The sequence below is a fragment of the Conger conger genome, chromosome 3, assembly GCF_963514075.1.
Source record: "Conger conger chromosome 3, fConCon1.1, whole genome shotgun sequence".
Classification (NCBI taxonomy): Eukaryota; Metazoa; Chordata; class Actinopteri; order Anguilliformes; family Congridae; genus Conger; species Conger conger.
This window is the reverse complement of record NC_083762.1, coordinates 54,769,182-54,795,062: the sequence shown is the minus strand read 5'-3', so window position 1 is coordinate 54,795,062 and position 25,881 is coordinate 54,769,182.

The following is a 25,881-nucleotide window of genomic DNA, read 5'->3' as shown; positions in this document are numbered from 1 at the left end:
CCACATGCTAAGCTGAAGAGGAGGAAAGCCCTTCTTCTTTACTCCAGTGATGATAAATACGTGTGATGTATGATATTGTAACCCAAGGCAACCGTTCATTATATCCCCAAGGGACCCACTGGTATTGGAGCCAGTGAGTTGTGCCGACATATATAAACAATTGCACGTTTATCATGGCACTATGAAACAGCATTACATGACAGTGGTTTAGCTGATGCTTTTATCCAAAGGGACTTACAGATGATTAGATGGGGACAGTCCATCCTGGAGCAATGTGGGGTTAAGGGATTAAGGGCCGAATAGCTGCCTGGATCATATTGTGGCTACACTGGGGCATGAACCACCAACCTTCTGGGTCCCAGCCATGTACCTTAGCCACTAAGCTACAGGCTGCCCCACGTCATATCATATAAAATCTAAATAATATGTTGAAACCACACTTTTGTCTATGTCTTACAAAGTTATATTATATTGGCTGTTTATTAAAGGTATAATAGGTCATTTCGGACTTCTTACAGTCAAGAGAGGAATTGCAGAAACAAACACGCTTAAACCATAACACTGTTTATTGAAGTGTCCCTGAGCAAGACACCTAACCCCCAAATGCTCCTGACGAGCTGGTCGGCGCCTTGCATGGCAGCCAATCGCCGTCGGTGTGCGAGTGTGTGTATGAATGGGTGAATGAGAAGCATCAATTGTACAGCGCTTTGGATAAAGGTGCTATATAAATGCCGACCATTTACCATGAATGCGCTGACGTTGAAACGCCATTGGCTCTGGTAATTAGAACCAATTTTCAACCAATGAGTTTGAATTATTGCATAGCTATACAATGTTTTGGTACAGAGTGCTGGCCCATCAACTGCATATTTCGAAACCTGAATTTAAGGACTATAAACACAGGTAGAGGGTAAGTCAACATGTCAGTGAGCCTTTTTCAGGGATTTACAATGGTCTTGTAACAATGTTTTAACACAAAAAATATTACCTATTGTACCTTTGACATCTGCATGGTGTAGTGATATACCTTTTAAAAATGCACAGCTGTTTACAGTTCCTTTAGTATTCAATTTTATGATCAGTCATGATAAATGTGAAGTGGAATCAAGCAGAATCCTTATTTGATTCATAAAAATAACAAACTTGGCAAACCATTTGATACATTAGTTCAATCTATTATAAGTCATATCTTCTGTAAAGTGTTATGCATACATGAATGTATGTATAATTCACAAAAAGAAAGCAAGCATAGCCACACAATAGAAATTGATTCACTTTTCAGTTTGGACCAAACGGTTCTCCGGGTCTATACTTGAACAAGATGCTAGGTTGGTGTGTATGTGTGCGCATGTAGTGAAATAGCAATGCTAAGCGATATAGGAATTCAGTTGTCATTTTCTCCTTATCACCTTACTGCTGTGGCAGCCAGCAGGGCAGTAGGTTGGAATTAGAGAGCGCAAAAACCTGTCCCAACTACTTGCAGGTTCATTGTCATTAGCCCATAAATTGTGTGACTTCGCGGAGCGCACTTGGAGCAAGGTGAATGTTTTTACACTGCTGACATCCTCAACATGAATTATATTAGCACGATTGAGAGAGCTGAGGGCAGTTTTGGTTGCCAGGCAACAATATTACTCTATAAAAGACCCTGAGGAAGGACACACACATACACACACACAGATGTATATAATGGGCTCCAGAATTATTGATAAATATGCACAAAAAGTGTCGTAAACTGAAAGATAATAGTTATTGAATTAAGCTTTATTTTTCAACATGCATAAAGTAGTGCGTTTTATTAATGATTCCATGGAATCAACCAAAGTCTTATATTTTTCTAATAAAAAAAATATTTCCCCAAAAAAGGTTCCACAATTATTGGCACCCCTGGTTTAATACTTTGTGCAAACACCCCTGGCAAAGATGGAAAATATTTTTGCATGCTTTATTGTGTTGTTGATTTCATTTAAAATTTATGAAATTGCCATTGTTGCCCATCAATCCAATAACCCATAATGACAAAGTGAAAACTATTTTAGCAAGTGTATTGAAAATCACAAGCTGAAATCTATTTCAAGTATTGAAATGTATTCAGACCCTTTGCTGTGGCACTCCATCTTGATTGTTGTCCACCTGTGGCAAATTCAGTTGATCAGTTGATTTGACATAGTTTAGAACAGCACACATAGAATTGTGGGACCTGAGTATGTAAGTATATATATCCCACATCCTGTAGAATACTTCCTAAATTTCCCATTTTTAACTTTTAACCCCCCCCGCCCCTTACCTTCCTCCACTGTCTCCCTCCTCTTAACCATAACCTGGTCTCTGCTACATGTACCCACTTTACAAATAAAGAATTTCATGTTTATTTCATTTCTCTTGACTAGCTGACTGAACAACACTTGCAAAACAGACTGCACCATGCCACTTGACATTCTGATATAAACAATGTCCTGACTGGAGCTATATTCAGAGATTTGGTTCACACCAATCTGTCTGTTCTGTCACTCATATATGTATTTCATGAAAAGACACTTTGAATAGTCTTGATACTATTCACTATGCCCCATACAAGATTATCTTTGTCAAATATTGAAGGAACATGGTGTATACAGTATAAATGAATGAATAAGGACACCTACCAGAATGACCACGGTTGCCCTGCATGTTTTGTTCACTGTATATTATAAGTTTCTTTTTCAGGCTTTCATGCTTGGAATGTCCTATCCAGACCTGGGTCAAATACGTAATTGCTTTGGATTCAAATACTTTTCTGTGCTCGGCTGACCAAGAGGACAAGAAAGGGAGAGTTTGTACTTTTTTACACATTCCAAAACACCAGACAAGCTCTGTAAAGCATCGGAAAATAGAAAAGCAATGACATATTTGACCCAGGTCTGGTCCAGTCATATACTATACATGCCTGGGCTCACTGATGCAACCTCTGCTATTCAGAATGGAGGGTGCAGGCAAGCATGTGCTATCCTCTCATGCATACGATGCCAAGCATTGTGCCTTATCACAACATTAGTCACAAGTTGGGCTCACACAGGCATAAGTCAGGGGGAGACTGGTGTGAGCTGCTGGTGTGTGATGAGTTGCTGTCTACCCAGCTGACTGAAACCCTCCCATCCCTGGGTGATGCTACAGTCAGTTCTGCATTGCCAGCTGCAGTGGGCACCAGACCTGAATACGTCATTCTTTTGGATGCAGTAACTTTTCTATGCTCGATTGATCTTACCTGGTGCAATTGGGCCAACCAAAGGACCCAAAGTTGAGGTTTGCACTTTTTGAGAGTATTTAATAAGTTCCAATACATCAGACAAGCTCAGTAAAGTGTAGAAAAGTATTTCACCCAGGTCTGGTCGGCACTGGAATGATCAGGATTTTACAGTGGTCCATGCGGCTTGTCCTCACACTGGAACAGTGCTTTAACAGGATTCTCCACCCAGAAGCTTGCCAATGGTTCTTTCGCTGAAACAAGACACTCGGACAGGGTTAGATGATGATATATGAGATTATATTCAAGCGCAGCTGCACAGCACAGTGAGTGGTGTGGCTAGTCCTTACCTTTTGAGTCAGTCTGTCATCTTTTCCTTTTTTTACTTTATCTGAAGAAAACAGACCATTGTGAAAGAAATGCGGGCTTTTAGAGAGATTAGTGGCAATATTATTCACAAAAGCATGTAACATGATCCACACATAAGAGACATAACTTGTGTTGTATAAATTGCCATTTAAATGGCAAAGAAAAATTCCCTGGAAACAGGAAGAAACCTTGAGCAGAACCTGACTCAGTAGGGGAACCCATCTGCCGCTGGTTGACACCGGTTTGTAGAAAGAATGGTTTTAAACAGAAAACCAGATTAATAAAAGTACATAAATGTCCAATTATAGAGTTGAAGCAGAGATGAGGTTCAGTGATGGCAGGAACACCAATGGGTGGCACTGTCAGGCAAGGGGACAGGCTTGGTGCAACAGCTGAATCACCAGTGGCAGGAGGGAGTTGTACGGTCTTGGGCTGGAGCTCCGGGCCAGGAGGGGGCGCGCTGGAAAAGTTGGGCTAGCAGGGAGAAGAGGAAAGAAACATTGTTAGGGGGTCCAGATGGTAATTGGTCAATCACAGGAGGAGAGAGAGGTGCCTGCGTGCGATAAGGAGAACCCCGGTAGAATAAGGCTATGGCAGCATAGCTAAGGGAAACAGAGGCAGTGGCCAACACAGCCATGAGGGCAGGCTTGAGACAGTCACCACCAGACCATGACTAGTTATGCTTAACACAGCACTACCAACAATGATCCACTGACAGCACTGACCGCCAAGTCCACCAGAGACTCTATAGCTTATGCCAGCCACCCACTCCTGCCCCTCAACTATAGGACAGACTAAAGAGATACGTTTTTAGCCTAGCTTTAAATAAGGTGATAGTGTCTGCACCCCAAACATGAGCAGGCAATTTGTTCCACAGGAAAGGAGCACGATAGGAAAAGGCTCTGGAACTTTTAGTTATTCTAGGAATAACAAGGAGGCCTGCACCCTGCAAACAGAGTATTCATGAGGGAGTATAAGGATTAAGTAAATTGTTTAAATACTGAGGGGCAAGCCCATCTAAGGCTTTAAAAGTCAGAAGTAGTATTTTGTAATCTATTCGGAATTTAACAGCCAGCCAGTGAAGTGAAGCTAAAACTGGGCTGATGTGCTCAAATCCCCTTGTTCTAGTAAGAATACGAGCTGCTGCATTTTGAATTAACTGGAGCCCTTTCAGAGAGGAATTTGCACATCCAGACAAAAGAGCATTGCAGTAATCTAATCTTGGGTAATAAAAGCATGGACTAGCTTTTCTGCATCATTTAGGGACAGTATCTTCCGAATTTTGGAGATATTCCTCAAATGATAAAAAGCAACCCGAGAGATGTTTTTAATATGTGCATCAAATGCAAGATCTGGATCAAAAGTAACACCAAGGTCTTTGATGACAGCACTTGTAGTGATGGAAATTCCATCAATGTTCGGCATATTGTCAGATAATCTACATCTCAAGGACTTGGACCCCACTACCATTATCTCAGTCTTATCTGAGTTTAGCAAAAGAAAGTTATGATTCATCCATTTCTTTATGTCTTTAAGACAAGCTTTGATTTTTGACAGCTGGACAACTTCCTCAAGTTTGACTGATAGATACAACTGTGTGTCGTCAGCATAGCAGTGGAAGTTAATGCCATGATTGTGGATAATTTGTCCCAGGGGAAGCATATATAGAGAGAAAAGCAAGGGCCCAAGCACAGATCCTTGTGGTACTCCGTATCTGACCCTGGATTGATAAGAGGAGTCATTGTTAAAATGCACAAATTGATATCGGTCTGATAGGTATGATCTAGAGAGAGCCTGTCCACGGAGGCCTACAAGATTTTCAAGTCTATCCAACAGGATGAGGTGATCAACTGTGTCGAATGCTGCACTTAAATCTAGAAGCACAAGTACAGAGATGCAGCCACTGTCAGAAGCGAGGAGTAGGTCATTGAGTATATTGACCAGGGCTGTGGAGGGGTCTAAAACCAGATTGAAAAACTTCCAATACATGATTGGGTTGCAGAAATGAACAAAGTTGTTTTGAAATGACCATTTCTAATACTTTAGACAGGAACGGGAGGTTCAAAATGGGCCTGTAGTTGGACAAATCATTCACATCTAAGTTTGGCTTCGTGGTTTGATGACTGCAAGTTTAAGAGTCTGTGGTATGTGTCCAGATGCTAAAGAAGCATTGACAATATGTAGGAGTGGTGCTCTAATCACCACTGGTAGTAGCTCCTTCAAAAGCTTTGTTGGGATAGGGTCTAGAAGACAAGTAGAAGATTTTGAAGAATTAACAGATTTTGAAGGTATTAAATTCAATGAGCTCTATTGGAGTGAAAGAGTTCAGATAGGCCATCGGTCGTTCCGAGGATTCTGCATCTATGTGTTGAGTGGATGGAAGGACAGACCCTATAGGAGGGGTGGCAGAAGAACTTTGAATCTTGTCCCTGATTTTTATAATTTTGTCATTTTGAGACACAGGGATCAACATGATTCTTAGTCAATCTGGCAACAGTTTTAAACAGGTGCCTAGGATTGTTTCTATTTTCATCAATTAAGGTAGAGAAATGTGATGAGCGTGCTATGGAGAGGGCATGTTTAGAGGTTAGTAGGCTGTCTTTCCAGGCATGGAGGAATACCTGCAATTTCGTAGAGAGCAATTTGTGCTCAAATTGGCGTGAAGCTTGCTTGAGAGCACGAGTATGGTCATTGTACCAAGGTGCTAATTTCTTATGGCAAACTTTTCTCTTCTTAAGAGGTGCGATAATATCCAGGGTTCTGCAAAGTATGTTATTTATGTTGTCAGTCAGCTGATTAATTGAGTTAATGCTACTTGTGTATGCATTTTAGCTGGTGCCAAGGAAATCCCCACAGTGCACAAACGAGTCTGGGAGCTCATTAATAAAAGCATTTGCAGTCCTGGAGGAAAGCTAGAAAGTAGAAAGTAGGATCTGGTGACACATGACAAACTTGTAAAATTTTAAAAGTAATAAAATAATGGTCTGAAAACATAGGATTTTTAGGCATGACTGCTATATTTGCTATTTAGACCAGATCGAGAGTATGGTTATGGGAATGTGTGAATATGTGTCATATTTGTGAATACAGATTTTCCCTTTTGCACAAAAACCTAATACTTTGTAAATGAAAAGCAAAAATATGTGTACAATATCCTTGTTTACTTTTTGCAATAACCCAGTTTCAGATGTAAAATTGGTTTGTGAAGTGTTGAATGTGCATTTGTGTCAGGGATCAGAACACTGGACCCAAGAGTGAGACCACAGAAGTTAAAGTTAAAGTCTTTATTAACTTCAGAATAGATAAGACAGGCAGCGGTCGATATCCAGCAAACAGTTGTGACGGAGATCAAGCAGTTCGAAAACGAGTCCAGGCAAAGGGTCGGTACATAAGCAAACAGGTTCAGCAGGGATAATCCAATACGTGGTCGATGTCGATGTCACAAGCAAAGGGTCGATAACATACGGCAGGCCAAACAAAAGAAGAATCCAAAATCAAAAACCGAATTGCCAGTCCAAACAGAACAGGTCAGATCAGAACAAAAGGGTAAATCAAGAGATGGCATTCTAAAACAAAACAGGTCAAAACTGGAGCCAATCAGAAAATAACTCTGGCAAGTATGGTTAAGGCTCATGACAATCTGGCAACTAACTGCACAAACAGAGGGGCTTTTATACATAGGTATCGAGAGGGAATTACAATCAGGTGTGGAAACAATCAGGAAGTGGGAGACAGGTGAAATGAATGACAGGGAATGAATGAACTGACAGACAGACCACGGTGAACACAGAGGGTAACAAAACACGGGAACTCTCATCACTTGGACAAAAACGAAACAACGAATAACACAGAACCTGACAATTTATAGATCAAATAACATGTGCATTCAGTAACATCAGTTTAGAAAGTTTCTTTTTAAATGTTTTTTATTTATTTTGAGATTTTCCTTCCGCAGTTCCTGCGCAATTCACACAGAAATAACTATTGATTCACAAATGTGGCACGCTAATTTTTCTGTGTCCCCAAAAGCAAGTAAAATCGTGTGTGCCAAACTCCCCCATCGATATTGTGTTCCCCAGACTCGCTGTAATGATTATACAGAAATAACATAAAGTGTGTTTTGGAATCAGCTCCCTCCCTAGGAATAATTGGCATATATACCACGGAATGTGATAAATATGAATATTTTGGCATTTGCAGCAATTTGTCCATTTCCAATACGGGAATTTTCTGCTTGTCAAGGGTTACACAATTACATAAGCTGCTTTTGTGGCAGCATACTATTCAGTTTCATCTGATATTCCTGGAGAAGTGTTTGGGCTTTCATACCCTGTATATCTTCATGTGAAATGAACACATGCCCTCTATGCATGGGGCATTAGGGGGAACACGAGACTATATAGACCAGCTGGCTATGAACGAAATAAATGCAGAGCGTGCTCAGCTTTGAGCTTCTGATTTCTGAATTTGCTGAGTTAACATTACTCCCAGCATTTGCAGACCTACCCAGCATGTCATATCAGCGAATAAACTTAGACACACACATATTAAAATAGCAAGCTAGATATCTAGTACTAATGTCTTGTTTGTGTGTGCTAGCCATCTGAACAAAGGGAGAAAACCTGGTGAATTGTGACCATATTCACATTCCATACACAATGACCACAGAAGAACATGACAGCCGAGCGGTAGCTGGCTTACTTGCTTTCGGGGACACAGAAATAGTAGCTTGCCACCTGTGTGGATCGGTAGCGAGAAAGGAAAGTCACAAATTCACATCACTGAACACACGCGTGTCATTTGATCCACAAATTTAGATTCCGCACTTCACAAACCAATTTTACATTTCAGACTGGTTTATAGCAAAACATACACGAGGATATTGTATTTTTGCTCTTGACACGCAAAGTATGAGGTACGTATTTGTGTAAAAGGGATAATGTGCATTTGCAAATATGTATGCATTTGTACAAATTTATTTAAATTGAAATTTATAAGACACAAGTTGATAGATATTTGTTTGCGGATAGTAAAACACATGTTGCGTTTCTTATTCGTGGATTATGTTACAAACATTTGTCAATAATATTGAGACTAATCTCTCTCCATAGAATTCCCTTTAGTTGGGGACTTCCTGAAACCTGTTAGTTATGAGGAAAATCTAATGAACAGTGACTAAAATGTAATGAGAAAATACAGCATTGATATGAAATCAGGGGAACTTTGCTTGTACATGTCTAGAACATTGATAATTCATTTATGTAACTATTCTGGTGTACTGTATCAATGTAAGACACAATTTTAATCTCAATTAAGGGTTAGAGTATGTCACTTGTAAACACAATGTCTTTGAGTGTTTTCCATACAGTATACATTTTAATGAAGTGGAATGTCTGCTCTGCCTTATTAAAAAAGCATTAAGAAAGACACTATTGTTGTGAAAGTACACACACAAACACAAGTAACATGCACATATATAGTGCACTCCCACACACACTTAACTCACTCCCACACACACTTAACTCACTGAACACACACACACAGACACACATGCATATACAGACAAATGCAGGCAGACACACATACACACGCCTACTGGCACTCCACACTTACCTCACTGAACACACGCAGACACACATATGCACATACATACACATGCAAACAGACACAAAAATCCAGCTATGATCCACATGAAATACCAGCTACCAGCTGTTTCAAAACATGAGCTTGAGCTGGTCAGTTGAGTATAGGGCTGGTCTAACTGGTCAACCAGTGACAAGCTGTTTCAAAACCTAGCTTGAGCAGTTTTATTGAGCAGGGTACACATGCCCACCCAGGCACACACACAGACAGACAAGCGCACTGACATAAACATACCCGCCCACACACCTTTACACCCCCCTCCACACACACACACACACACACACACGGGGGATGAGCGGATCGGAGCGCCTCCCGCTCCATATTGACTGTATCTGCGAGTGGCTTCGCTGAGAGGCAGAGCACAAGCCGCGGGCGGAGAGCTGACCCGCCCGCTAACGACAGAGCCGCCATCCAGCCCCTTACATAACAAAGAGCGCTAGTCAGACTCAACTCCTACAGCTGTTTCATGCCAGTCACGACTCAGATGTGTAGGTTTTCTATTATCATTAGCGCTGCCGCCTCTACCTGTTTTCTGGTCCATTATACGCCACAACCTACTTCAAAGATGAGCATTCAAAATATAGACTTAGAGAAATCGGTCTGTTTTCGGGAACGTGGGAGACAGCTGTCTGGGGATATGCTCTGCTTGTGCCCTCCTTGTGTCGCCCGATTGTGCCCCCACATTTCAATATCTCTCGCTCACTTCTCGTGCTTAGCTTTTCAAAAGAGCAGACAAAGGCTGAAATTGCAGTACCCTGCTGGATGGGATGAACCCCTCTGCATAAAACACAAGCGAAAATCAGGAATGTTTAGGTGAGAACAGAAAGTTCATGAATAAATATGAAGACGCTACCTACGCCTCTGCTATGCTCTTTACCTCCCTCCATCTGCCATCTGTGAGGGAAAAAAACATCCCCCGTTTCCACAATCTCTCAGGGCTCTTAGCCCCTGTGTCATATGATGTGTGCGTTAGTGTGTTAGTGTGTTAAAGTGTGTATTGATATTTGTCTGTGTAAGTGTTTGTATGTACAGTGCATGTGCTGTATGTTCTGTACGTGCAAGATTATGTGTGTATATATGAGCATATTTGTGTGTGTTTGTAAATGTGAATGTGTGTGTGTGCATGCTTTCGTGTGTGTGTGTGTGTGTGTGTGTGTGTGTGAGTGAGTGAGGGCTTGCAGCACATAAATATTGTATCTCAACAGCATTGTTTGTGACTCTATCAGCATGCCAATTATTTACTCAATAAATGTTTACATTGTCTCAAATTGGAGTAGACCAGTTATTGTGCTTGTATCTACCCACTGGGCTCAAGCAGCTTCAACATTAATACGTTAGTATGCAAAATACGGAAAAACCTCAGCCAGCACTGATTGCAGGTCTCAGTTCTCCCAGTGTGACACCCACTCTGAATTAATTACAAAAGAGATTCATTCTTTAACTTTCTAGGGATGTTAAAGTTGCTCGTGTGATTTATATAAAAATGATTATTCTGAAATGAAAATATTAATTGAATGGTGAATCTGAATTGAAAAAGAATGCTAAAACAGCTCAATGGTCAATGACCTGACAGCTTGAGGCAATATCTTTCAGAAAAGTCGGCATGTTAGTTCAAATATGACTCTCTCTCTGCTCTGTTATAAAGTACAGCTGAGCTGACTACGTCACAGTCGGTGTCGGACCTGTATATCTGGTAGTTAAGCCCCAGTCATCGTAGCAAATTTCAAACAGCAATTTTAACACTGTGTCAAAATCAACACAATTTGGGCTTACATGTGGGACTCGCCAAAAAAGTGTTCAAATAACACTAATGCTTGTGTTGATGTTTTAACACAATGAGAGTGTTGAATGTATGAAAACTGAACACTTTCTCAGTGCTGAATTGACAACAGGAAGCATTCACATTTATTTTCCATGTTTTAATTAAAGTGTTAATTTGACAATTGGAAGAGTCATTCACTAAATTTTAAATCATGAGACCTGCAAGATCGTTTTTAAACCCAGTGTTGGAAATTTGTGAAAAGCAGTTGTATTGCTTATGTTGGAAATAAGCAGAAAGAGTGCAATGTCAAAAGTCCACTTATAATTAAAGCATATAAAAAGAAAAATAATGTGGCAAACTGGGGCTCCATTGAGAGGAAATCAGAAGACAAGCCTGAACTTAAAATGCTCTAAATGCACCAATATAACACCAGGACAACAGGACAGAACTTAATTAAACAAACAGTGCTGAACTGAAGCAGGTAACTTAACTAATATGATCAGTGTGAAAGTTAATGTCTTAAACACACAATTAAGCAGTTATATAACAGCAAAGTTCTAAACTTAGCACTAAGCATTATGTAGTTACAGTTGCTTCTTCCATCTTCCCTTTACTAATTAAAGTTCAAGCACGAGTTCTAATTCACGAGACGTGAATTCAAGTAGGCATAAAACAGTTTTACACAAATGCAGAAATAATATAAAATAGAAATAAGGGATTTAGTGAGCAGGCGTGAATCAAGTAGCTGTTGGCAATTTTCCATAAGCAAAACACAGAGCAGAGCACATTTAACACCCAAATTTAACTCTGTCTGGTGTGATATTTTCTGAGAGGAACACCAGAAATGTAACACTTATACACTTTTTCGCAAGAACTTAGCACATATGGATTTGCTGTGTAGTAGCAGTCAGAAAGGAAAACAAATGGATGCAAGCTGCTCTTTGTGGCTGACACTAGTTATTTTGGTTATGTTTTGCTGTAAAATGGCACATGAACAGCGTTATGCAAGAGTGAAGAGGAAACCCTGAATTCACGGTTCTGTTAAGAGCTTAGCAGCATTGGAGGGAGGCAGTTAAACATAAAGCAGTCAGAGGATGCGCTGCCCTCTTCCACTAATAGTCTATAAGTAAGTGACAACTAACCACATGCCACTGTCTGTCTGTCCTGCAAGAGGCTAGTAACTAAATACATAAGTGAGACATATATGAAAGAAAACAAAGCAATAGAATCTACAATATGTTTGTGCCTGTTTGCGTTACGTAATTAATTTCACCATGTTTCTAACAAAGCAGGTTCAATAGCAAACTAAAAGCTGTGGCCTGATAATGTACAGTTTATAAAAAAGAAATCTGCAGACTGTTAGCAGTGATTAGCGAAGTTTGCACACCAAGCTAAGCGAAGGCTAATAACCTTGAATCAGAATGCAGGTGGATGACAGCACTCCTGCGAGGTCCATGATGACACACTGGTGTCTAGCGAGAACTGGCAAGTTCCAACTAAGTTTGAAATATGATCAATGGTATATATTCAGCACTGTATGCATTCAGCTAAAATATGCAATATGTTTATCTGACTATGGACATTGGCCCCTAGTATTTAGAGAATAATTGTAACTATAAAAAACACATCTGACTATCCGGCACAGCCATATTATAAAGCATTGCCATTATAAATGGTCTATTAAGTGGTAATACCTTGCTGACAAAACCCTTATGCATGCTTTCTAAAGGTTTTTCAATGTTATTGAAAACACAATGTTTGACAAATATCTATTGATATTGATAAGGGGATTTTGTTGGGGCACACAATTTTAATAGTCACAGCACTGGGCAGGAATAGTGTTTTTTGATGAAGAGGGAGGGAACATGGGAACATGGATAAGGTCCCAGCACATGCTGTGTGTAGTGTTTCCTCTGCCGCAGGAAGAGAGAAGAGGACAGGAATGCAGAAACATACTCTAAAGGTACTTGGGGGTTGGTGTATATTTTGAGTTGAGCTGAGGGAAGTTTGATGGGAAACAGGTGTGGGTGGGGGATTCCTACTTGTCTGTCCTCCCGTTCTTCGTGAGTGCATTTATTCAGAATTAGCATTTATCTGAACACCGTTCAGATGTAACTGTTGCCGCTAATCTGTTAAAAAATAAAGTGGCAAAGGTTTGTTTTATTAGCCATTGTTAGCTTTGTTGTAGCTGCGGGGAGTTCCAGCCTGTGTTCATACTGCAGACTGTTTACTCGGCTATAACTACCAACTACAGAAAAAGCTCACAGAAACTCACAAGCTAGCTGCTAACCTGCTAGAGCACCAATTGCTAATCTAGGTCAGTTACTTTTTTGTGCCATAATATATGGGTTTTTCATACCAACAGTTTGTGGATGCCTAGTGTTCTGGATGACAGTATTTTAGTTCCAGTATACATGGGAGTCGAGTAACAAGCTTTTAACAGCTCATCTTTGGTGAAATTACATCACATCTGAGGGAGACACATTCAGGATGTGCTAGTGGAATATAGATTAATAGATAACGAATAGATAATGACAATTCACTTCAAGAAGAAGTGAAGTACTGTATGCATATTGGTAAATGTAGCATGCTGTGATAATGAAGGACTCTCCCTCATATTTGAGAAGATGAAAGAATAGTCTTTATTTCAGCAGGAAAGTCTGTGCTTCAGAGTTTACAAATCCATTTTTCTGTAAGCTCTTTGATACTACTACAGATACTGTTTCATCCGAGTATCCTGGTGTCTACAGTAAAATAAATATATCAATAACCTTATATTAGATATTTCATAGAGCCTCAAGTGATGGAAATAAGTATAAAATTAACTTGATTGTACGCACAAGATATTAAATTACCCATAAACATTGGATTAAGGCGTTTTACCAGCTGCTATTACCTACAGCAATTTACACTGCTTCCTTTTTACGTAAAACTCTAAACCCTTTATGCTGCTGGATATCAATGGAAGCAAGTCAGTTAACATGCGTTGCATAACCCTGCTGTAAAATCTAGCTAAGCCAGCCTGACCAGTTTCTAAATTGAACTGGTCAGGCTGATCATAAACTTGTCTGGTTTAGCTGGATACTGTATGAGCTGATCAACCAGCATGGCCAAGCTGGTCAAAACCTAGCTTGAGATGTTTCTTTTTCAGCAGGGAAGGGTGAGACAACATTGTGTCACATGGTAAGAGAGCCTGCAACATGCTCAGTTCCCTACCTTATTTTTACTTCTTATTTTTACTTTTCATCACTGCAATGTGCACCAAATAATGCTGTAAACTAAAAAGAATACAGTTGTTGACATAAGCTTTATTTTCCAACATGGAAAGCTGTATGCATTATTAATGATTCATTGGAATCAAGTCTTTTTCAAATAAAAAATATATTTTAAGAAAAAACAGGTTCCACAGATATTGACACCCCAGTTTAATACTTTGTGCAAACACCCCTGGTAAAGAGGAGTTTTTTCCTATAATTTCTGATAAGGTTAGAGAACACATCCATTCCTGCATGCAGAACTCAGATACCCCCTCTTCAGTTCAGACCACAGGTTTTTCATCGGATTTAAGTCTAAAAACTGAGATGGCCATTGCAGAACATGGTTGTTGTTTTTACTTAACCATTTCTGTGTGGATTTTGTCCTGCTTGTCCTACCTATGACCAAAGCTCAGCTTCCTAGCAGTGGCAACCAGATTTTCTGTCAAAATGTCCAAACTTAAATAGTGCCTGGACCACTGGCAGCAAGCAAAAGATCTCCAAAATAGTAATTACCCACCACCATATTTGACAGTAGGCATGAGGTGCTTCTCCTTGTATGCATTCCATTTTTCCTTTTGCATGTCAATGGTGTGTATGGCCAAAACATTCAATTTTGTCTCATCTGACCATTGCACTCTCTACCAGTCATAATTCCAATGAGGTTTGGCAAACTCAACTTGGTTTTGTTTATTGTGCCCAGTAAGAGCTGTCTTTGTGCCACCCTTCCAAAGGTATGGAGCTGTCATTGCATGCTTTTTTTTAGACTTGGTGACCCCAAGACACAACCAATCTCTGCAATTCTTAAACTGCCTTCCTCACGATCTTCCTTACCATCAGTGGGGATAACATGCACTTGGCGACATGGCTCAGGCAGTAAGAGCAGTCGTCTGGTAGTCGGAGGGTTGCCGGTTCGATCCCCCGCCCGGGCTGTGTCGAAGTGTCCCTGAGCAAGACACCTAACCCCCAAATGCTCCTGACGAGCTGGTCGGCGCCTTGCATGGCAGCCAATCACCGTTGGTGCGTGAGTGTGTGTATGAATGGGTGAATGGGTGAATGGAGAAGCATCAATTGTACAGCGCTTTGGATAAAGGCGCTATATAAATGCCAACCATTTACTTGCATCCTCTTCCTGGCAAGTTTGCAATCATTCCATATGTTTTACGCCTTTTTATTATTTCCCTTACAGTGCTAAGTGGTATATTTAACAGTTTATTTTTTTTGTACCTATTATCTGCCTTGTGATGCTCAATTACCTTTTGTGTCTTCTGAATTGACAGTTCTCTGGCTTTTCCCATGCTGATGGCTGACAAATCCTTTAAACAATGGCATTTGGCTTGTCTCCATTGGGGAACAAGTTTTATTTCTTTATGGAACCATCCTTTTTTGCCTGACAAAGGGAGAGTGTACTGATATATCAAAATGCAACATACACAACAACAACAACAACACTTTATTCGGAACATTTTTACTTTGTGACACCTACTTATTCATGCGATTATCTAATCAGCCAATTGTGTGGCAGCAGTGCAATTCATACAATTATGTAGATACAGGTCAGGAGCTTCAGTTAATGTTCACATCAACCATCAGAATGGGAAATAATGTGACTTTGACCGTGGAATGATTGATAGTGGCAGACAGGGTGGGATTTTCACACAGTAGTCTCTAGAGTTAGCAGAGAACAGATGTCAGAGGACAATGGCCAGACTGCTCAGGAAGGTGACAGTAACGCAAATAACCACACATTACAACAGTGGTATGCAGAAGAGCATCTCTGAACACATAACGCATCATAACTCTATGTGGATAGGCTACATCAGTAGAAGTCTAAAAAATAAGTCCTAAATCATAATAAAGTGCTCACTGAGTGTATAACCAAGATCAGAAAAGATTTTTCAATATTTATATGGGCAAATATAGAAATTGCTACCACTTTCTGAAGCTTTTATGCTGCATTGGAAATGACAGTTTCTTAATTGCTTCATTTAAGCACTCAACAAATGAACAAATGGAATGTATGTAATAAATGGTTGCTGAGTGACATTGAGTAATATCATCTGCTAAAATGAAATGTACACAGTTCAAATGTTCAGTGTTAATTTGATTCCTCTAGGACTCATATAAACTTTAGCAAAATGAACACTGACATGTACAGTGTATGTACAGTAATTTTATTTTATTTTATTTTTTGGTGGTGGTGGGGGGGGGGGGGGGTGTCCACCAAGAAAACCCTGAGTAAGCTAAATTGCTTCAGTAGTCAAGACAGGGATAGAGACAAAGAAAAACAGCAAGGATCTACTGTCAGCCAGTCTTCTGCCATCAGTATCTTCATCCCTTTGAATTAAGCAGGATGAATAATCGCTTTACACCTGGTTCTCAGTTTCACATTCCAGCAAAACAATGACAGTTTTTTATTCAATTCATATTCAAGTTTTGGGTTCAGCTGGTCTGAAATTCATTGAGGTTGCATATATTAATGAAATTGTGTAAATGGAAAACAAAATTCTAACAATTACCTAATTTTAGTAATCCCTACATTAATTGGTTGTTGTTGTAGTTTATGCTCTGAGTATAATGTGTATATGTTTTTATAGAATTTCTAAAGCTATCCAATGCTTATGAAACTTGAACGTATATATATTTGTCAAGGGAAAATGTTCTGGCTGTACAGTACAATTACAATTTCTGAAAGATGTAGGTGTGATTTCCAAACATAACCCCACATTACTGTCCATCAATTTCATATACACTGCTCAAAAAAAATAAGGGAATACTTAAAGGGCAAATCAGATCTTGATGAACGATTTATTCTCGTTGAAAATCTTTACTGACGTACACTGTATAATTTGTTGAGAACAAAATGACGTAACAACGGTCAAAGGAAACCAAAATCATCAACCCATTGAGGGTTGGATTCAAAATCACACCAAAAATCTAAGTAAAAAATTGAATTGTGTGAATTGTTTCATGGCAACTCATAATGTGACTCAGTAGTGTGTATGGCCCCCGCGTACCTGTACGCACTCCCGACAACATCTGGGCATGCTCCTGATGAGTCGGAGGATGGTGTCCTGGGGGATCTCCTCCCAGACCTGGATCAGAGCATCAGTGAGCTCCTGGACCGTCTGTGGTGGTACTTGATGGCGTCAGATGCACCGATACATAACGTCCCACAGGTGCTCAACTGGATTTAGGTCAGGGGAACATGAGGGCCAGTCAATGGCATCAATGCCTTCCTCATCCAGGAACTGCTTACACACTCTGGCCACATGAGGCTGGACATTGTCCTGCACCAGGAGTAACCCAGGGCCCACTGCACCATCGTAAGGTCTGACAATCGGTCTGAGGATTTCATCCCGGTACCTCAATCAGGGTACCGTTGGCTATGACATGGAGGTCTGTGCGACCCTCCAAGGATATGCCTCCCCAGACTATCACTGACCCTCCGCCAAACCGGTCATGCTGGATGATGTTACAGGCAGCATAATGTTCACCATGGCGTCTCCAGACTCGTTCACGCCTGTCACAGGTGCTCAGTGTGAACCTGCTCTCATCTGTAAACAGAACAGGGCGCTGCCAATTCTGGTGGTTTCTTGCGAATACCAATTGAGCTGCATGGTGCTGGGCTGTGAGCACAGGACCCACGGGAGGACATCAGCCACCCTCATGCCACCCTCATGGAGTCTGTTTCTGACAGTTTGGTCAGAAACATGCACACCAGTAGCCGGCTGGAGGTCATTTTGTCGGGCTCTGGCAGTGCTCTTCCTGTTCCTTCTTGCACAAAGGAGCAGATACCGGTCCTGCTGCTGGGTTGATGCCCTTCTACGGCCCTGTCCAGCTCTCCTTGTGTAATGGCCGGTCTCCTGGTATCTCCTCCATGCTCTTGAGACTGTGCTGGGAGAAACCTTCTTGCGACCGCACGTATGGATGTGCCATCCTGGAGGAGCTGGACTACCTGTGTAACCTCATTGGGCTGCAGGTACCGCCTCATGCTACCAGTTTTGACAAGGACACTAGTAGAACACAAAACCTTTTTGGGGGTTGTCTTGCTTTTGCATCTCCATTGCACCTGTTGTCACTTTCATTTGCAAGCAGGTGAAATTGAGTCACAATCACTTGTGCTTCCTAAATGGACAGATTGATATCCCTGAAGTTTAACTGACTTGGTGTTACACTGTGATGATTAAGTGTTCCCTTAATTTGTTTGAGCAGTGTATTTGAGAGTCCTGGTCACCTTCTTCCTCTTTGGCATGTGGTCTGTGAACGGACATTTCTGTTATGGTGCTCTAGAGTCAATGAGGGACATACCACATCATGCAAACAGTCTCCATCACTGTGACTTGGCTTTTATTTGCTTACATCACAGCCTTTTGGAATGCACATATCAGGAACTATCCAATTCAATATGCTCCATCAATGGGTAGGTTAATAGAACTGAATACTACTATAGTTTAACACTAGTCTTTGCAACTGGTTTAATACTAAGGTAATCTTACCTCGTGTTAAACATTTAAAAATCAAAATAATATACCTGAAATTTAATCTGAGGCCAAGCACACAATTAATTAAATGGTAAATGATTGGCATTTATATAGCACCTCCAAAGTGACCAATTGATGCTTCTCATTCACCCATTCATACACACACTCACACACCAACAGCAATTGGCTGCCATACAAGGCACCAACCAGCTCGTCAGGGGCATTTGGGGGTCGGGTGTCTTGATCAGGGACACTTCGACACACCCAGGGTGGGATCAATCCAGTAACCCTCTGACTCTACAGACCACTGCTCTAACCACCAATGTTGCCCCCATTAATTGGTCAAGGGAATTTTTTAATCTTTCACAATTTGGGGAGCACAGCATATTACAATAAACAAAAAGCTTTTCCGCAGTAAAAAAAACAAAAAAAAAAAAAAAATTTATGCAAAAACCCAGGAAGGGCACAATCAATTCGAACCGCCTTAGTAGTTTGCCTTAGTTCTTATTTTAAATGTAATTTCACCTGTTTCATGTTGTTATTGCTCTTTTTGAGTGCACTTATTGAAAATTATCCTTGCTTTGTATTTTTTTCTTTTGGAAAATAAATTAAATATAGTTTTTTTCAAAAAACAAGCTTTCATTGTTTCTGCGGCTCCTTTTCATCTTTGTCATTCATCTATTTCCAGCAATTCAATGTTAAATCAATAATAATAATAATAATAATAATAATAATAATAATCATCATCATCATCATCATCATCATAATTTCTTATTTCCTTTATTTTTCCCCACAAAACACAAGTGTTAATAGGTTTATGAGCTTTGGAGTTGAGATCCTGGATTTGGGAGCTGGGGGTTTTGGGATATGTGAGTTTGTGTTTGGAAGCTACTAAGCTGGGCTTGGGAACTGCAAGCCACTAAGCAGTGCTGGAGTAGTCTCTTCCAACACCACCCCCCAGGCTTCATTTCACTGATGACACGAACCCACACAACACACTCACCTGTGCTACCTGAGATTTATGTCCTGTTCCTCTGAGAAGAGCTAGGGTTTCACAACAACCTAAGCCCCCAAGACCCCTGACTCTCTCTCTCTTTCACTGGTTGCATTCTATGGGGAGTATCTGTCAGGGCTCAAGGGGGAATGTGGTGATTTATACCCATGTGAAAAGGGAGCCTAGTGCTGAGGGTGGGTTGAAAAGAGATAAAACATTCACCCTGCAAATAAAAAGTTATGGGAATCTTCATTAAGCGGCCATACCTTTGTGGCTCATCTCTGAAATATGCCAAACTGGCAGAGGCTCTGTTGTTTGAAATTACCGGGAGGCGATGCGGACAGAGCAGATCAGTCAGGACACGAGGGTGGAAGGCTGAGGCTTTCCGAAGCAGTTATTCCTGCCTGACTCACATAGTGTGAATTCTTCCACCGTGCGGGTAGGTATGTGTGGGAACAGACCACACCTGGCCGGAGGTGAACCGTCGCAAATGGTAACTGGCTCACTATCTCGCAGCCATGAAATGGCGCTACATTAATTAGTCAAGATGCATGTGCCTTTCGATGTTTATCTTTCCTTTTTGCTGGAATTGCTTATCATGGTTCTCCATTTACAACATCTCTTCTGATGTGAAGAGAATCTTCCAAGATTGAAACACCGATTCAAACATTTCTGGCATTGGGCAATCAGTTTGAAGTTTTCTGTATCCATAGAAATTACTGCAAGTTGTCTGCAGTGTCTTCAGTGGCTGGGTGTGGTGTAAGATACTGTAATGTTTTGACTTCTTACAAGGTTCTTAGATTTTAGGGGATCTCAGAGAAGGTCAATTTTTAAAAGGTCAATTTTTAATGGAAACTTTCAAAAACAAAGTATAGGTTTGGTTTACAGAAAAGCAAAAGAAAAAAATGCCTATATGATTTAACTCATGGCACTCAGAATTTCCATTGACAGTTTCAATCAGTTTGTTTAAGGTCAGTTTTAATGATATTGTTGCTACTGTTCTGGACAGTTCTGTCTAACCACATGAGAGCAGTTCATATGAGCATGGTTTGATTTTTAAATGACTCTGCCTGTAATGGGATAGCTCTGCTTCCCACTCTTCCAGTAAAGTCAAATGCACGATTGATGTCATGGTTTAGAAAATTCATTTGACCTTCTTGCAGCGGTTGCTACAAAAACAGCGATGGGGTCTATTTTGAATTTTGACTCTTTTAAAACAAGTTAGTCAGTCCAGCACAAAATTAGAATAATTTATTTAATATTTTTTCTTGGTTCCAGAAATGCCCAAACTATAGAAATGTATACTCAACAGCACTGTAGCAACAGCTGCATTAGAAAGATTTTATTTTTGAGTTTAGCTTGGAAACTTCATCCACTTAACTGTACTACCTTTTTTTGCTAACAAACACAATAAAAAGAAGAAATAATAACATGATTGAACATTGTTAAACTCTCCTAGCTGTATAGATGTACAGTTTGTCCCTGTGGAGATTGAGAGGTGCTGCAGTGGGAGGTCCTGTTCATGATTTGCCTAGCTTAGTGCTGGCAAAGACAAAAAAAAGGCTATCTGGGGGAGAGGTGACCCCAGAAACTGTGCTTGTTGCCAGGGTAACTGCCGCAGAGTGGGATCGCAGCTTGCAGATCGCCAGCTGTGCCGCTGAGCCTTTGAAACAGCGGCTTGGTCTCACCATGCTGTGCCGGTCTCCCAGCCGGGTCACCACAGGCTACTGCTTCTCAACCGGGATCCCCCAGCCCCTGTGGTTCCGGTATGTTCCGCGCAGCTCCGATCAGTCAACACGTGCCAAAGCGTTTATGCCGTGTTTAAACGGTGATGAGATAAAGAGAAACTCGAGCCCAGTTTCGCTGCTGTGAACAATTTGCGCAATGTGTCAGGCCTATGAATTTTGTGACCCTGTTTGCGATTTGCCACTGATCCCCTTATTGTTTTGGAAATTAAAAATTTAACATGGTGTTGAATGTTGCTGGCCACGATCCCAAACAGTAAATACAATTTTCATATTTAATGTCTCCCTGGGTGTGGAGGTGAAAACAGTCTGTGTGCATTTGTTGGACTGTGTGTGTGTGTGCATATTTCACTCTTTAATGGCGGCTGAGTGGGCCGATATGCATTCCTTTCTGTATTAATCAGATGTAGTGGGTGGTTAATGCCTTGTTTGCATTGTAAGGCTTTACCTAGAGGGAGATCTTTTATCGCATGCTGCCTTTGAAATGAATGACTAATTTTGACTTTTTTTCCTTGCATGGTCTACTTCATTTTTTTGAAGGTTGCAAAAATGGAGAGAAAGGTCAGCCTCAGCAAGGACCCTCCTACCTGTGATTCAGAGCGATGGACCTGCATTTAGGTAAAGACCTTGAGGATTGAATAGAGTGACACCTCCCGTTCCTGTGTGAGGACGGCTCCCATTCTTCTCTGCAGGGAAAGCGGGCGGAGAGCCAGAGACAGAGAAAGGCTCATTCTCATGACATGAGTCAGAGCCAGTGAATACCACGGCCATAAGCACACACACACACACACACACACACACAATGTGTTTGCTATTACTGAATATGAAAAGAATAAAAACAGACTTTAAGGTTTAAAGCCATCAAACCTCCAAAACTATCACTCCTGCTTCTAGAGTGCTACAGCTGCAGGTAGCATACTGAATATATGCTTTTGTCTATTATACATGATTTATTGAGGTATGAATGTAACATAGAGACACATAGACACAAACACTATGTATAGACACTTGCAAAATGATGGTTAGCCTTCATTAAGATGACCAAAATATATGATAAAATGTAACAATTACCATTGCTGAGCTAAAAACATACCTTTTCAAACTGTACCTTAGTCCACCCTCCTGATCCACCCCCCCCCCCCCCCCCCCCCCTTTCCGATATCCCTATCCCTCTTGTCTAACCCCAAAAAATTGCACTTACGATGACTGTATGTTGTTGTTGTTGTTTATGGATGTGATGCTTTAACTTGTGGAAGAACCTTTGCACTTGTAAATTGCTTTGGATTAAAAGCGTCTGCCAAATGACGAAAATGTCAATGTAAATGTATACATTCGGTGACCACTTTATTCTTTTTCTAGTACTGGACAGGACCTCCCTTTGCCCACAGAACAGCCGGAAGTTTCTGTGGCATGTATTTATGCTTAGAGATCGGCTGTACATTCATGCTGTGACTGTCCCACATCCCAAAGGTGCTATATTGGAGGGAGACTGGGTGACCATGGAGGCCATTGGCATACACTGAACTCATTTTTATGTGTGACATCCTGGCACATTATCCTGCTTGAAGTAGCCATCAAATGATGGTCAGAAACAATACTCAGGTTGGCTGTGGCATTCAAAGGAAGCTCAATTTGTATTAAGGGACATGATGAGTGCCAAGAAACATTCCCCACACCTTTACACCAGCCTGAACTGTTGACACAAGGCAGAATGGATCCATCGACTAACATAGATATTGTACAGTACTAATTATATTAACACACTTACTGTTTGTCTAACTAACTAACAGTGACTAGTTTTGGGTAATTTAGATTTAAGCACGTAACTAATTTATTAACCTTATCTCCCATTTCAATTCTGCTCTGTAACTCTGCCGCTCTATTCTATCACTGATTACTTGCTTTGATTCAGCAAAGTGTTCGCACCTGCCTCTCGCTATCACTATGTCTCCTAACTCTATGAAAATGTCCACTCCCTAATCCACAGCCGTCTGTATTACGTGTCGGTCTATGTGTTCACATTTTCGTTTCCCCCTTGTTATTGTTATATTTCCCTATCATGTTCCTCACCTGTTGTTTAATTGTTTAGCCATCCTTACTCCCGACTCCTGTACCCCGCCTAGTATGTCACTTCCCTTCATGTATTTAAACCTGTCTCGGGTAGAAACACTGTCAGAACGTCGATCAATATTCAGAGCCGAGTTCCTAGTATGCCTGTTTATTTGAGATTCCTGAAAGACACCCTTTGCCTGATTTTAGAGTTTGCCTAGCCCCTTTGATTTGTTTGCACATATGTTGATTTTGTTTTTGACTTTGTTCTTCTGCTTTCATTTTGACTTGACTTTTTGCACCTCAGCCCTCTTGATTTCCTGGATTTTGACCACTGCTCTTGTTTATTACTTTTCATTTGCATCTTCATTTGGCACCCTGTCTTGCCCTGTATTCAGACATCCAGGCTATTCATTGAGGAGATAAAGCGGATGTTTGATCATTTAAAACACAGCTATGAAGCCGAGAGCTCATGTGCATGCATCAGGAGGGGCATAGTGTGTCAGACTTTGTAATTGATTTCCAGACCCTAGCGACATCTTGTGGATGGGAAAGCACCCAGGGGGCGTCTATTTCCCTATCCTGTCCCAAGACCGAGACCATGGAGAAGTACCTTGGTGAGTCCCTGGCTGCAGGCATCATCTGTCTCTCATCATCCCCTGCTGGTGCAGGCTTCTTCTTCGTGGGCAAGAAGGATAGGTCCCTGCCTCCCTGCATCGACTACCGCGCCTTGAACGGCATCACTGTTAAAAACCACTACTCTCTCCCCCTCATGGCCTCAGCATTTGAACAGCTTTAGGAGGCTACAATCTTCACAAAATTGGACTTATGCAATCCCTACCATCTTGTGCGCATTTGTGAGGGGGAGGAGTGGAAGACAGCGTTTAACACTCCTACTGGCCACTGGGAATACCTGGTGATGCCGTTCGGACTTACCAATGCTTCAGCTGTATTCCAGAACCTAGTGAATGACATTCCGGGGGACATGATTAACAAATTCGTATTCATCTACCTGGACGACATTCTAATTCATTCAAAAACTAAGGAAGAGCACATCATCCACGTCCGCAAGGTCCTCCCGTACCGCTTGGAAAACCGCCTATTTGTCAAAGCCGAGAAATGTGCCTTCCACTGCTCCACCACCTCATTCTTGGGGTACATTATATCTGCAGGCAAAATCCGTATGGATCCCAAGAAAATCACCGCAGTGGTCAAATGGCCCCAGCCTTTAAGCCATAAGGATCTGCAGTGCTTCTTGGGATTTGCAAACCGCAGATTCATCTGGAACTACAGCACCATCGCCGCTCCTCTCACCGCCCTCACCTCCAGCAAGAAATCCTTCCAGTGGAACAAGAGAGCCAACCAGGCATTCCATGCACTCAAGAACCGCTTCACCACTGCCCTATCCTCATACACGTGGATCCCACCCTTCAGTTTGTGGTTGAAGTGGATGCTTCTAATATCAGGGTAGGGGCTGTCCTTTCGCAACGCTCCATGAAGCACAACAAGGTACATCCCTGTGCCTTCTTCTCTCGCCAACAGAGAACTGCTGGCGGTGATGTTGGCCCTTGAGGATTGGAGCTGTTTCATCAATGCTATTCGAGATTGAGGACATCGTACTCAACGCCCAGAATGGTGAGGCTGTAGTAACTGTAACTGTCCTGCCAACTGGCTATACGTTCCTCCTGTGGCCAGATCACAGGTTCTGCAATGGGGACATTTATCTCTCCTCTCCCACCATCCACCATCCCACCACACGCACAACCACCTTCATTCAGAGAAGATTCTGGTGGTCGGGCATGAAGCCGGAAGTTGTGGACTTTGTCGCTGCCTGCTCAAGGGAAACCTTCCCATTCACCCCTGTCAGGTTTATTGTAGCCATTTCCCATTCCTCACTGTCCCTGGTCACACAGAGCACTGGTCTACCCCCTTCCAACACTTTTACCACCATTCTCACCCTTGTAGACAGATTTTCTAAAGCTGTTCACTTTGTTTCCCTCACTAAACTCCCCTCAGCCAAAGAGACAGCCAATATACTCATTCAGCACGTCATTCGGTTACACGGCATCCCTTCCGATATAGTCACAGAGGTCCCCAATTCACTCCACGTTTTTGGAAAGCATTTTGCACTTTAATAGGTTCCACATCCAGCTTATCCTCAGGTTTTCACCCCCAGACCAACAGCCAGACCGAGCGGGCCAACCAGGTGATCGAAACTGTACTTAGATGCCTGTGTGAGAAGAACTCCTCCTCATGGAGCCACCTGTTGCCTTGGGCCAAATATACGATTAACTCCCATACCTCCTCTTCCTCCAAGTTGTCTCCTTTTGAGTGCTGCCTTGGTTACCAACCTCCACT